At 34.7% G+C, this 13701-nt stretch overlaps 1 pseudogene across 1 annotated transcript in view; it reads right to left on the bottom strand.

Annotated features, from left to right (window-relative positions):
• Positions 1–10702, bottom strand: part of LOC308262295 (rRNA-processing protein FCF1 homolog) — a 56649-nt pseudogene extending 45947 nt beyond the window's left edge. Inside the window, exons 1-2 of the transcript in view lie at positions 10619–10702; positions 9041–9163 (exon numbers count right to left, since the gene is read on the bottom strand). The product of the transcript in view is annotated as an rRNA-processing protein FCF1 homolog (transcript). The remainder of the gene's footprint in view (positions 1–9040; positions 9164–10618) is intronic.
• Positions 10703–13701: the final 2999 nt, after the last annotated feature.

The following is a 13701-nucleotide window of genomic DNA, read 5'->3' as shown; positions in this document are numbered from 1 at the left end:
TATCAAAACATGAAAAATATAGAATATCCAATACTAGGTAGAAAAAAAGAAAATATTTTGATACCTACACTGCCTGAATTAGAAATTACTTAGCAGTTAGATTTATTTAGCCTAAAGCCACATGACTAAAAACAATGTGATATTGGCATAAGAGCTATCATACAGAGATCAACAGGATAGAATAGAGTACAGAGATAGATTCAAATATGTTAATTCACTTTAGACAAACTTAAGAGAATTCCCTGGGGAAAAGAACTCTACTGAACAATGATATTGGTACAACTTGATAGCTGTATAAAAAAAACCTTGAGAATGTAAAAATATAACAACACTATGAATCCTAGACCTAAACACAGGAACAAAAACTGTAAAACTTCTTGAAGAAAACATAAGGAAAGCTTTTTGTCCCTCTGGGTTAGTCAGTGATTTTTTTTTAACCAAAGATCATGTGTCATTCATCTCAGCAATGCAGAACCCAGCAGAGAGCCTGGTGCATAGTAATATTGAACAGAAACATACTCAGTAGATAAACATTCCTTCAAAGAGCTTAGCAAGCTGATATAAGTATAAGTACTATTTCTCAATTATGCTGGGCTTTGGGCCAGAACCTTCATGAACTGTTTAATGTTGGAAGAATGGGCCCCTTATTTAATTCTGGGAACTCAGCCTTTCCACACTCATTTGAGAATTGGGACACCTTCTAACAAAATACCACTTTATTTGAATGACATTATTTCCATGTTTCCTTGAGTCCAACAACTTCTAGGACTGTTTTCAAATCATTCTTGATGCCATGATGGGAAATATTGGCAAATCACATAGGTCATTTTATAGATGTGGACATGGTCTTGTCTCTGACAGTCATACGGTATGCCAAGCCTTCTGCAAAAACCATGGAATCTACAGATCCTGCCCTTACTCATTTTTGTATCACTTCTCTCCTGCCTATCCTTTACCTGCCCCTCACTTGCTTTATCCACTTATCTGTTCTAAGGATAAGAATAAAGACAAGGTGTGAAAAAGAAAAGAGATATCGAAGAGAATGGAGAATAGTTAAATGAAAAGAATAAAACATGTAGATGGATAGAGTTCTAGAAACAGAATGATAAATCTTTCAAGGAAGAGTGAAATCCAAATAAAATTGTTAAAAGCTCCATCTGTGAACACATGAGCTAGCCAGAGGGTGGGGGTGAAGTCATCGGAAGTACTTAGATTTTTAGTCTTTCTATTCATGGACTAATGTACAAAATAAATTAAAATATTTTACTAGGCGTTGTTAAAATTTTTAACATTATTTCCTATGAAAAACTCCCCTTCAAACAACTTTATGGGTAATAAAATTTCTATCTAAAAATCTAGAAAAGCCTTTACATGTTATAATGATTTTCATAGAACCTCAGCCATCTTCAGTTCTCCCTGTTGAGGATGTTGCACATTTTTGGAATTGATTCAGAGAACAGTTATGCACCATCTGTGTGCCATTTACAGTAGGGGAAAAAGTATCTTTAAACTATTTATATTCTGAGACTTTTTTCTCATACTTGTTGGACAAAGTAGAATCAGTTCTGGTTTCAGGAAGCAACTTGGCCTTACTCAACTTACATTCAAAGAATGAATAACTGAGATTATAAACAATTATCCAGGTGCTCCTTATAGGAAGTTGTTGCATAAAACTGCAGGTTACCTGGTTAAATTGTATAAACCTAATCAATAAGGTGGAGTGATCAGTAACCTATTTGTGATCAACAGAAACTAATTTATAGGCTTCTACTATATGATTCTGATCATTTAATCATTTTCAAATGGTTATAATGAATCATAGATATGGCATGTCAGACATGGTTAACAGTCAAACTAAAAGAAATTAAAAATAAAAACAATAATCTGATCCTTTCCACAAAATATTACAAGGTTGTTATACAGTCTCAACTGGGAATTATAAAAATTTTGGATATTTTATAGTTTCATTTTATTTTTATAGTTATATTTTAAACATGAAAAATAATTTAAAATTCTAGCTGGGCGTGGTGGTGCACACTTGTAATCCCAGCATTCAGGAGGCTGAGACCAGAGGATCACGGTTCACGGACAGCCTCAGCTACTTAGTGAGGCCCTCTGCAACTCAGTGAGAACTGGTTTCAAAATAAAAAATTAAAAAAAATGGGCAGGGGATGTAGCTCGGAGGTCAAATGCCCCTGGGTTCCATCCCCAAACCTGCAAAAAAAAAAAAAAAAAAAAAAAAATCTAATTAAAAATGCTATGTGTGGAAGAACTTTTAAATAAAATACAAGCAATGATAAGTATATAAACATAGATTAACTCTTTAATCAAATAATATATATAAAATATAATTTCATGTATTTAACTATATTCATATTATTTTGTTATTGAGCATAGAACAGAAATACATTATCAATTCAACTAGTTGCTTCAACTAGTTTTATTTATAGAAAGTTCATATAAAATCTTCAATTATCCCTCCCTTTTTGCTAAGTCTCCAGTGATTAGTATTTAATGAATAATATTTTGTGATAGACACATCAATGTAGACAATTTTTTACTAGCATTTATTCACTCTCATGATTCACATTATTACCATAATTTAAGAACATATAAAACAATGCCGTTTGCTTACATTGAATCCCAGGATATCCTGGATGATTAGAATTTTTCTTACACTGCCCCTGCTATCTTGGTCCATTGTTTGGGCAAAGGCTGAACCTTAGGAGAGGCTCAGGCTGCCTCTTTCATCCCTGGCAGCAAGATGAGAACTGAACCACAGCCCAAAGATAGGATCTTTGTTCTAGGGGTGAGTTTTCCAGCGTTTCCAACTAAAAGCCTTTGTTTCCATATGAAATGACATCTTTGTATTTTCCTCTCTTGGACTTTATTTTTATTTTTGAAGTAGTCAACTCTTAATATATCTAGTGCATTATGATGGATTTTGAGTGAGAAACCAATAAAATAGAAACCAGAAGGAGAAGGAGAACCAATGAAAAGAAGAGGTCATCTTGGATAAGGTTATATATGTATATAGGACTGGGGATAGAACCCAGGGGCATTCTACCTCCGAGCTACACCCCAAGTTCTATTTTTTTATTCTTTATTCTGAAACAGGGTCTCACTGAGTTGCAAAGGGCCTCACTAAGTAGCTGAGGCTATCTGCAAACCATGATTCTCCTTTTTCAGCTTCACAAATGCTGAAATTATAAGCATGCACAACACACTTGACTATGATTTTCTTATTGGGAGAAAAATATGAACTTCTGTGTCAGATTAGGCCCAGTGTAATATTTAATGGCCAAGAATTTATTAGACACATTGATAATGCCATGTTGTAGTGATGAATATGTGACATTTACCTGCACATTTCTTTTATAACTATTCAGGACCTAGTTTTCTTGAATGATCAAGCATTCCAGGCATCATGATTTTGAAGTTACTGTACCATGAAGGCACAGCTAACTCTTAGATTTATTTTGCTGTCCTTATTTGGTTTATTTTACTAAGTTACTTGAGCAACCTCCTGTTTTTCATATGCTATGTGTAGGGGTGCTAGAGTACTTGATATATACGAAACTGGTCTATCAGAATTGAAGTACAGAGATCCAGAAAAATAATGTAAGTGAAGGAGAGCTGTTGTACTGTTATATGTGTTAATGACCATCTGACTTCATTATCTACTTGTTGATATCACTTTTGATACTATTTTTATCCCCATTGTAGTCTGATTAAATGGCATTTCTTACATGAAATGTTTAGGAAGAAGGTTCACATTAAAAATTTTTGGCTTAATTTTTTAAAAATTTGAAGTACAAATATAAAAAAAATATTAAAAAGCTGGGTGTGGTAGTAGATGCTTGTAATACCAGCACTTGAGAGTTTGAAACAGGAGGATCACAGGTACAAAGCCAGCCTCAACTATTTAATGAGGCTCCCCACAACTTAGTAAGATCTGTTTCAAAAATAAAGTGTAAAAAAATGTGGCTTGGGGTATATCTCAGAGGTAGAAAATCCCTGGGTTCAATCCCAAGTATTGCCAAAAAAATTTACAAAAATAAAAAGTGAACAGATACAATAAATTTGGACATTAATAAGATCTCTATGAAATATTTAATTAAAATCATTAATGGAGAGAAAATAGAACATAAACTAATTTTGAATAAAGTTTAGAATTTCTTAAAGAAACTATATTAATTTGGAAATTTAAGAAGCTTAATGTTATGGTTAGATATAGAATGACCCTAAAGACTTCATGTATTAAGTTTCAGAGTTGATATGATTAAGTGATGAGGGTTAAAATTTTATCAGTAGTTTAATTCATTGTAGTAGCTTTACTGGGTAATAACCTAGGTAACTGGAGAGTGGCAGAGAAGATGGGTCCCTGGGACTGTGGCCTTAGCAACTGTGCTTTTGTCTTTGAATACCTTTACTTTCTTGCTCTCTTGTTTTTGGCCATCATAATAGGAGAGCAGAGCCCTTGCTCTCTCACTCTTTCTGCTTTCCACTGCTATGACCTGAGCACTGAAGTCTCAGGCTGATATAGAACAAACTCTGAGAGCTCCAAAACACAATGAGCAAGTAAATCTTCCTTCTGCTAAGTTGTGTGGCAGTTGACTTTGATTATATCAGTGAGAAGGTTGACCAAGACAATTAAACCGACACTAGTTATATGAATAAATAACAACTAAGCACATCGTCATCATCTAATTACTAATAGCCATTTATGAAGAGAAAATAAACAGAGGCAAATTATATATTACACATAAAGGATCAAAGACATTCCAATGACTTCCCATTACCTACAATATAAAGTAGAAGACAATAGAATGACATCCTTAAAGATCTGGGAGAAAAAAAAAGAGGACCTCTGTCCAGCAAAAATATATAGAATTCTATATACTTCAAAAATGAAAATAAAATAGACATTTTTAGAATAACAAAAGCCCAGGAAGGCCGGGCGTGGTGGCGCACACTTGTAATCCCCACACTTGGGAGGCAGAGACAGGAGGATCTTGCAAGGTTTGAAGCCAGCTGTGCTGGTTTAAGAGACCCTGTTTCCAAATTTAAAAAAGGTATAAAAATAGGTCTGGGAGTGTAGCCCAGAGGTAGAAAGGCTTCCAGGAACCCCAGTACCACCACCAAAAAAAAATAAAAAGCCCAGGAAATGTGTCATTAAAACACCTGAACTAAAATGTATGGTCAAGAAATTCTTCAGGTTGAAACAATTGTCAGATAAAAATTTATATTTGCATGAAGGATGGAAAAGTGCCTTAAATGGTAAATATGCAGGAAATATAAAAGATTACTCACATCTCAAAATTTTATCAAAATTCATGACTGATTAAAGCAAAAAAAAAAACCCAATAAAATGTATAACCAATGTATAACATAGATGAAAGTAAAATTAACAGGAGCTAAACAAAAAGTAAGGTAGAAATTTAAGTATTGTTGTAATGCTCTTACATTATACACGAACCCATAACATGCCAAAAGAATGATTCTAGAAAAGAATATCTATATTGGAATATCCAAAAGGATGTTATCATTGAGAAGCATTCCATATGAAGGTTTTCTTAGTTCCTAAGCTTCCAGGAGAAGGCACTATAACAAACATGGACTATACGCCACTCACTATTTGCCAAAAACAAAATCAAGTTTGATCTGAAATGTATAAAAACTCCATTTGTATTATTCTTCTTGTGATGGATAACACTAAGCAGACATGCTTTGTTTGTCTGAAACATACCTGGAGAAAAATTGGTGCTAAATCTGGATATTTGACAAAGAATACCACTATTTGAATGCTGAAAAGGAAATCATTTGTTTTTTCCTACTACAATAAAAGTGGGAAGGATAGAATTCTATCAGTGTGATGAATTCCAGGAAGGTCTCTCCAAAAAAAGAGCAGCTATAAAAATATTCAGGGTAAGAATTGTAGTTGGAGGGTGGGGTCTAACAGGTTTGTTTTTCACATGTTTATCTCTATTTCTAGGTGGTCTTGGAAAATTCTTTTAAATCAATGTGAGATTTCTATACTTTTTTTCACATGAATATTTCTATATATTTGCCTTGTTCAGTTGTAATAAATCATACAATTAGTCTAAGTGAGATATATAAATGTGTGTTGAAGCCTTTAATCCAATCCAAGAACCAAGACATCTGATTGGGGTTAGATGCAAATAAAACTAGACTGAGTCTCTTAAGGTTATGTTTGGGGGTACCTGAGTGTAGCGAGGGAATGACAGTTTTGTATCTGTAGATATATATATATATATATATATATATATATATATATATATATATATATATCTCAAGGCAGAGGAAACAGAAATTGCAAATGGCCTGAGGTAGAAGTGTGCAAGGAACAGTAAGAAAGACAACATATCAATGTTGTAGGAGAGTAATATGAGTAGTAGGTAGGAGATGAGGCCAGAGAAATGGAAAGATGCAGAACATTAGGCACTCATAAGCAACGATAAGGACTCTGAAATTTATTAGGGGTAAGATAGGATGAAATGGGAAATACTTGAGTTGGAGACTGATAATTTGAGTTTTACTGTGAAAGGGATCAAGTCCAGTTATTATGTAGGGAATAAAAAGTATTGAACTAAGGAGGAAGAATAATTGCAAACAACTGTGATATACAGGCTAAAGCCAATGGTGATTTACATTGAGCGTAAATGGTAATATTGGTGAAAACTCATTGTATTCTCAAAATATTTTGGATTAGAACCAATGGGATTCATGTATGGCTAAGATGTAGAGTATGAAAGAGAGGAAATAAAGAAGATGCAAATATTTTAGTTCAACAGTTGGAATATGGAATTGCTATTTATTGATATAGGGCAACTGAGGAAAACCAAGAGTTAAGTCTTAGAAAAGTTAACTTTGAGATACATTTTAGACATCTAATAATTTGTGTCAAAAAAACCCCAGATTTGAGTAGACAGGTATATTTCAAGGAAAGGTAAGAGTGAATTAATTAACCTGAAATCTGCTAGTAAAAGGATGAGACCACCAAATAAGTGATCCTAGGCCCGAATCCTAGAAAATTTTATTATTCAGAGGTTGGAAATCTGAGATGGAGATAAGAAAGAAAGCTCAAAGTGGGCAAAGGAGCACCTAGGGAATAGTTAGATAAGAGATGTAATTTAAGAAGGATGGCATGGTGTGCTATGCTAAGTGCATTTGGTTATTTAACTATCCATTGGCTTACTACATGGTCCTTTGTACATTTTATAAATTTTGTCTTCTCTTTCTTGGTTCACCATGATACACTAGTACTATATAATCAGGACTTCTATCCTGGATGACAGTACTACCATGTCAAAACAGGCAATTATATAAGAATCAAAAATTGCAGGAGGGAGAATCTGATTTAAATAATGAGTCATATTCATATACCTAAAACAATGTATCTTGTATTTCCTTCCTCACCATTCTACTAAACTCCCATCTTCCTCAAAGAATGTAAGATTGCTACAGAAAGAATAACCATCATTAAACAATATTAAAGTATCCAGAGATAATGACAGAAGATTGTCTTGGTGAAGGTATTGCTGTCTTGTCCTTAGTTCAATGTTTTAGAAGAATTAACTTAGAGTAGATTCAAGTCTTCCCACTTACAAACTTAAGAATGGCTTAGGTTTGGAGAGATAATAATTTAAGTAATTTAGGTTTTACTGAATTAAGATAATTTCTTTATAATAAAGAGATTATTTATATATATAATTTATATCTCATTTTTCTCCATTAACAAACAAGCAAGAAACTATTGTGTTTTTTTTTCTTTTTAGTGAATAAATCCATGCTTGACCAACTCTGATGATCATTTGAATCTTTTGTGTCTATAACTAAATAAATGCTATCTTTTAAAGCAACATCAGGCTGAGTACTTCGATATATTTGAGCATTAAAATATGGCCATCTACAGTGTCAAAGAATCACTTTTAACTCACTGGGTTAAATTCCCATAGCACTAGTATAAAGCTCACAAAATCAAATGAAAAGTTTTAATGACAGAATATACCTAACATTAAACTAAGACCAAACAATTGAGAATCTTTTTTTTTTTTTTTTTTTTTTGTTTGGTGGTACTGTGGTTTCTGCTGGAAGCCCTTCTACCTCCAAGTTACACTCCCAGACCTATTTTTACATTTTTTTTTTTTTGGAAACGGGGTCTCCTAAGCCAGCGCGCGTGGCTGGCTTCGAACCTGTGCCATCCTCCTGTCTCTGCCTCCCAAGCGCGGGGATTACAAGTGTGTGCCACCACGCCCAGCTTTTAAAGAGTCTCACTAAGTTGCTGAAGGTCTTCGCTGGCCTTGATCCTCCTGTCTCAGCCTCCCAAGAGCTAGGATTACAGGCATGTGCCACCACGCCAAGCCAAGAGAGTCTTTGTAAAGTTAGAATTAAACTTACATTGGAAAAATCAAAAAAAGGAGCATGGACAAAAGGGATTTCTGTCTCACTAGATAAATGATAAAACAAAAAAGCTGTTTCCACTGAGTCTCCTTTTCTTGGGAAGTATACACAGACGGTAACCATATTTGAGTTGGACTTGGAGACTATGACAGCAGGCGTGAGCCTCAGCCAGGGACAGCCCTTTTAAAACCTCAGGCAAAGAAAAATTACAGGCTACTGTTTTCCTAAGGCAAAAAAAAAAAAAAATTATAGGCTGGTGTGACTCAGGGTCCCACTAATGGATTCTCTACGGGGTCTTAGCAATGTGTGTATGGGAAGGCGGAGCATGGACTGGTTTCCCACAGTAATTTGATGCCACAAGCAATTCTCTTCTAATGGAGTTATAATAGACTCTTTACTTCAAACAAACATTGATGTTAGTGGACGTTAATTTTCATGGTGTTTTCTTCTTTGAAAGGAGGGATTTTGTTCAGGACAATAAGACACTGTTTCTATTGATGAGATGAAAGTTTGCAGAGAGAGGAAAAAAAAGAGGAATCTATGCTTTTATGCTTTATCTGGGATTGTCTCCACTCTTTTCAGCTATCCTCTGGCCATATCTATATTCACTATTTACTGCAGAGTAATTGATAGCTTTGCCAAATGGTTGTGCACTGTGGTCTTTACAATACATTGTGGCCTTTACAATGTTTTCAGTAACCACATTGATGGTCAATCTGATACACTCAGTAAAAGCTGTCTAAAAGAGAAAGCAAGACAAAAAGTACCGTGTTGATTGGATTTTGTGGTGATTTGATTGTTTTGTTTTGCTTTTTTTATTTAATTCTTTGAGTTTACTAGGAAACGTTCAAATCGAATATTTCATATTGGATTGAGTATTGTTTTGGCATCAAGGAACCCATAAATATCCACAGAGACAAGTATTTGGAACTGATTTATGAGGTTTAGTGTTCCTTGCTTTGTTTCTAAACACTTAGATTTCATGACAGCAGTGGTCAATCCCAGACCCTCATCTGATCTTTGTTTGTAACCACTAGTTTGTCATCTACTCCTGACTCAGATGAATTCCTTCGATCAAATAACATTTATATTTATAAATTCCATTCTTTATTAATTTCTACTCATATGCTTATATGTCTCCAAAGTCCTCTTATACTTTTAGTAGAAGTAGCCTACAAATTTGCAAGCTTTTCATTATGATACATGAAATATATGCCATATAGACTCTTCAATATACAATTTTCTGGTATAGCTCCTGAAATACCATAGCATCACATAAGTACCCAGAAGTACATTCTGTAAAATGTGCCTCAATCTGCACTTTGCTGCTGCTCAAACACCTCTACAAGCTTTTCATTATCAACATGGTACGATCAACCTCCTTCCCCTTACAAAGCCTTTCACGATTTGACCCTTTCTAGGCAAAACATTCTGTGGTTTACCCACACTTGTTGATTTTTACTTGTGTTTTTTAAATTCTGTGTCCTGATTCAGGAATCATTTTGCCACCCCCTTTTTCCCAAACGCCTCTATTACTCACAGAAATAGTTTTTACTTTTTTTTTTTCCTGGTGCTGGGAATTGAACTCAGGGGCTTTCTACCTCTGAGCTACATACTCCTAGCTATATACTAATTTTGAAGCAGAGTCTCACTAAATTGTCGAGGGCCTCAATAAATTGCTGAGGCTGGCCTTGAACCTACAACCTTCCTATCTCAGCCTCCCGAATAGTTGGATCACAGTCATCGTCATCTTTCTAAGAAGCTGTCTCCGTCTTCTTCCTGTGCACCTCTGTCTTCCCACTCAGGCATATTTCTATCAGTGTATTGACCACATCAAATCATCATTAACTGATTTTATTTTCTCTGTGTCCTCTGAGATACTGTGGTCTTTGTTAAAGCAGGGACTGATAAATTTTAATTCCTTATCATGAGCGGTGCCCAGCTAAAAAAGCAAGTTGTCAGTAAATAGTTGGTCAAGTGAAGTGAAGTAAAAATGCTTCATATCAGACACTACCATTATTTTGTTCTACACCCTCTGCCCTATTTTTTATTCTTTATTTTGAAACAGGGCCTCACTGAGTTGCAGAGGGTCTAAGTAGCTGAGGCTGTCCATGAGCTGTGATCCTCCTGTCTCAGCCTCCAAAATACTGGGATTACAAGCGTGCGCCACCACGCCCAGCCAGACACTACCAACTTTAACGTGTTTCTTTTCTTGATCTTGCTTCATCCGGTCTCTGCTGAACACCTTGAAGCAAATGTATCCTGAATGCTGGGCCATGAATCCTACCACGACTCAGTTGGGTCACAACAACTGAAGGCATCAGCAAGCCCTAATGATACCAGTGGAAGAGTCAGAGCACATGATTCATCGCTTGAAAGTCTTCAGTGTAAGCCCAGTTAGCGCACTCTTAGGACAGCTCCAAATGATGAAGAATTTATTAATATCAAGGAGCTCTGTTACCAGTGCTCGCCAGAGAGATGTCAATTTGTGTTTCTACTTAATTTACTTGAAAGAGTTTTGAGTTCATCCACAAATCTGTATTTAAGTGAATATAACTGGAAGCTAGAGTTAAAGTCCATTATTGCTGAAAAACCAATCATTAAGGATAAAAATGTTTACATGTGTTTAATTCAAAGAAATAACCCAGTTCCCATATGAAACAAGAAAGCCAACTTTTTACCTTCAGGCCGTACTGGAAGAGAGATATTCAAAGGATATCACAATATATTTATTTATCTGTGATGAGTTAAAAATCCTAGATGTTACAAAATTAAGAATTATATCACATTTTTACTCCTATAGTTTATGTATATGTATTACATTGTAGCTTAATGTAATTTTAATCCTGACAAAAACTTAAAAATAAGTATTTTATATTTTCTTCAGAAAATTTTAGAATATTTTGTTGAGGGCTGGAGTGTAGGTCAGTGGTAGACCATTGCCTAGCATGTGTGAGGTCCTGGGTTTGATCTCTAACACCACACACAAAAAGTTTGAGTTAAAATTCTTACAACATAAATCTGCCATTGATCATTTTACGGTGTGCAATTCAGTGTTTTTTAAATATATTTTTAACATTCTATAACTAACACCACTCTAATTCCAGAGCAATTTCATCACCCCCAAAAGAAATCTTATATCCATTAGGCATTTAATCTCTATTCCCCTTTCTTCTCAGACCCTAGCAAACAATAATCTATTTTATATCTCTATAAATTTCTAGTATAATCAGTATGTTAGTCAGTTTTCCATGGCTGTGACAAAGTACCTGAGACAAATGAATTTATAGGAATGTAAGTTGTATTCTGTCTCATGGTTTCAGAGGTTCTAGTCCATGGTCCCTTGGCACTGTGGCTTTAGACCTTTAGTATGGCAGCACAACACAGCGGTCAGCATGTGGCAGAGGAAAATTGCTCACCTCATAATAGCCAGAAAAACAGAGAGAGAGAGAAAGAGAGAGGAGAGAGGAGAGAGGAGAGAGGAGAGAGGAAAGAGAGAGGTAAAGTCTCAATATACCCATCAAGGACATGCTTCCAATGGCCTAAGTTTCTTCTACTAGACCCCACCTCCTGAAAGGTTCAAGCAGCTCTCACTACCACCATCAGCCAGGAATGTCATTAACACATGATCCTTTGGGGGACACTTAAGATCTAAAAAATCAGACATTTAATATAACAAATATCTTATAAGTTGTGATTCTTTGTAATTGGCTTCCTTGTGCATAATATTTTCAGGATTCATCCATGTTATAGTGTGTATCAATACTTCACTCTTTTTTATTTTCAAATTAACATTTCCTTGTATCAATGTGTCACATTTTGGTTATGAATAATTCTGTGATGACCAAACATATGCAAGTTTTTATGTGGGTAAAACTTTAAATTTCTTTCTGCAATATACCTACAAGTATAATTTCTGGGTCACTTGTCCTCTATTAGATACAAGGTTTAACTGGGCATGGTGGGACAAGCTTGTAATTCCAGTGGGGAGGTTGAAAAAGGAGGATTGCAGATTCATGGCTAGCCTCAGCAACTTGGCAAGGTGATTTGCAATTTAGTGAAAAAAGGAAAATGGGACTGGGAGTGTATTTCAGAGGTATAATGCCTATGTGTTCAATCCCCAGTGCCCCACCACCACGCACACAAGATAAAAAGGTTTGCAAATACTCATTCCATAATTTTTATTGTAGTTTTTTTTACCTCCTTGGTTAGGTTTATTCTTATGTATTTTATTTTATTTTTTGAGGCTGTGGTTAATAAAATTCTTTTGTGAACTGGTATACAGAAAAGCAATTTTAGCTGGGCATAGTGGCACATGCTTATAATCCCAGCATTTGGGAGGCTGAGATGGGAGATCATAGTTTGAGGACAGCCTCAGCTACTTGGTGAGGCCATCTGAAACTCACTAAGACCCTGTCTCAAAATAAAGAATAAAAAATAGGGTTGGGGGTGTAGCTCTGAGGTAGAATGCCCCTGGGTTTCATCCCTAGTACCACAAAGAAAGAAAGAAAGAAAGAAAGAAAGAAAGAAAGAAAGAAAGAAAGAAAGAAAGAAAGAGAAAAGAAAAAGAAAACAAAGAAAACCAATTGCAAATACTCTTTTTATTTTTAATAATAACCTTTGATGCAAACGTTTTTAGTTTTGATGAAGCTCAAGTTGTGTGTTTTCTTTTTTCCCTCTGCTATAATAAAATTTAAGAAACTATTACTTTATCCAAGTGCATGAGTATTTTTGTTACCCTCTGAGAGTTTTATAATTTTAGTTCTTAAATTTGTCCATTTATTTTTATTTCATTTTTGTATATATTTTTATTTGTATATTTTTATTTGTATATTTATATTTGTATATTTTTATTTCATTTTTGTGAATAAAGGTCCAAATTCATGCCCTTCTATGTGAATACAGTTGTCCCTGCACCGTTTGTTGAAGAGCCTGTTCTCTTCCTTGTAGAATAGTCTTGGCAATCTTGTCAAAAATCAATTGATCATAGATTTGTGGATTTATTCCTAGATGCTCAAATTGATTTTATTGGCCTATTCCTATGTTAATACCACATAGCTTTGATTACTATAACTTTGTACTAAGTATTGAAATTTCAAAGTGAAATTCCTCCTACTTTGTTATTTCAAGATAGTTTTTGCCACAGAATCCATTACAATCCTTATAATTATAGGATAACATTCATTTTAGAAAAAAATAAGCATCTAGAATTTTGACAGGGATTTCATTAGATATGTACATTGCTGTGGGGAATATTGACATCTTAGTATTAAATAT

The sequence above is a fragment of the Muscardinus avellanarius genome (assembly GCF_963383645.1).
Source record: "Muscardinus avellanarius genome assembly, chromosome: 4".
Taxonomy (NCBI): Eukaryota; Metazoa; Chordata; class Mammalia; order Rodentia; family Gliridae; genus Muscardinus; species Muscardinus avellanarius.
This window is presented reverse-complemented; position numbering and strand designations above follow the sequence as displayed.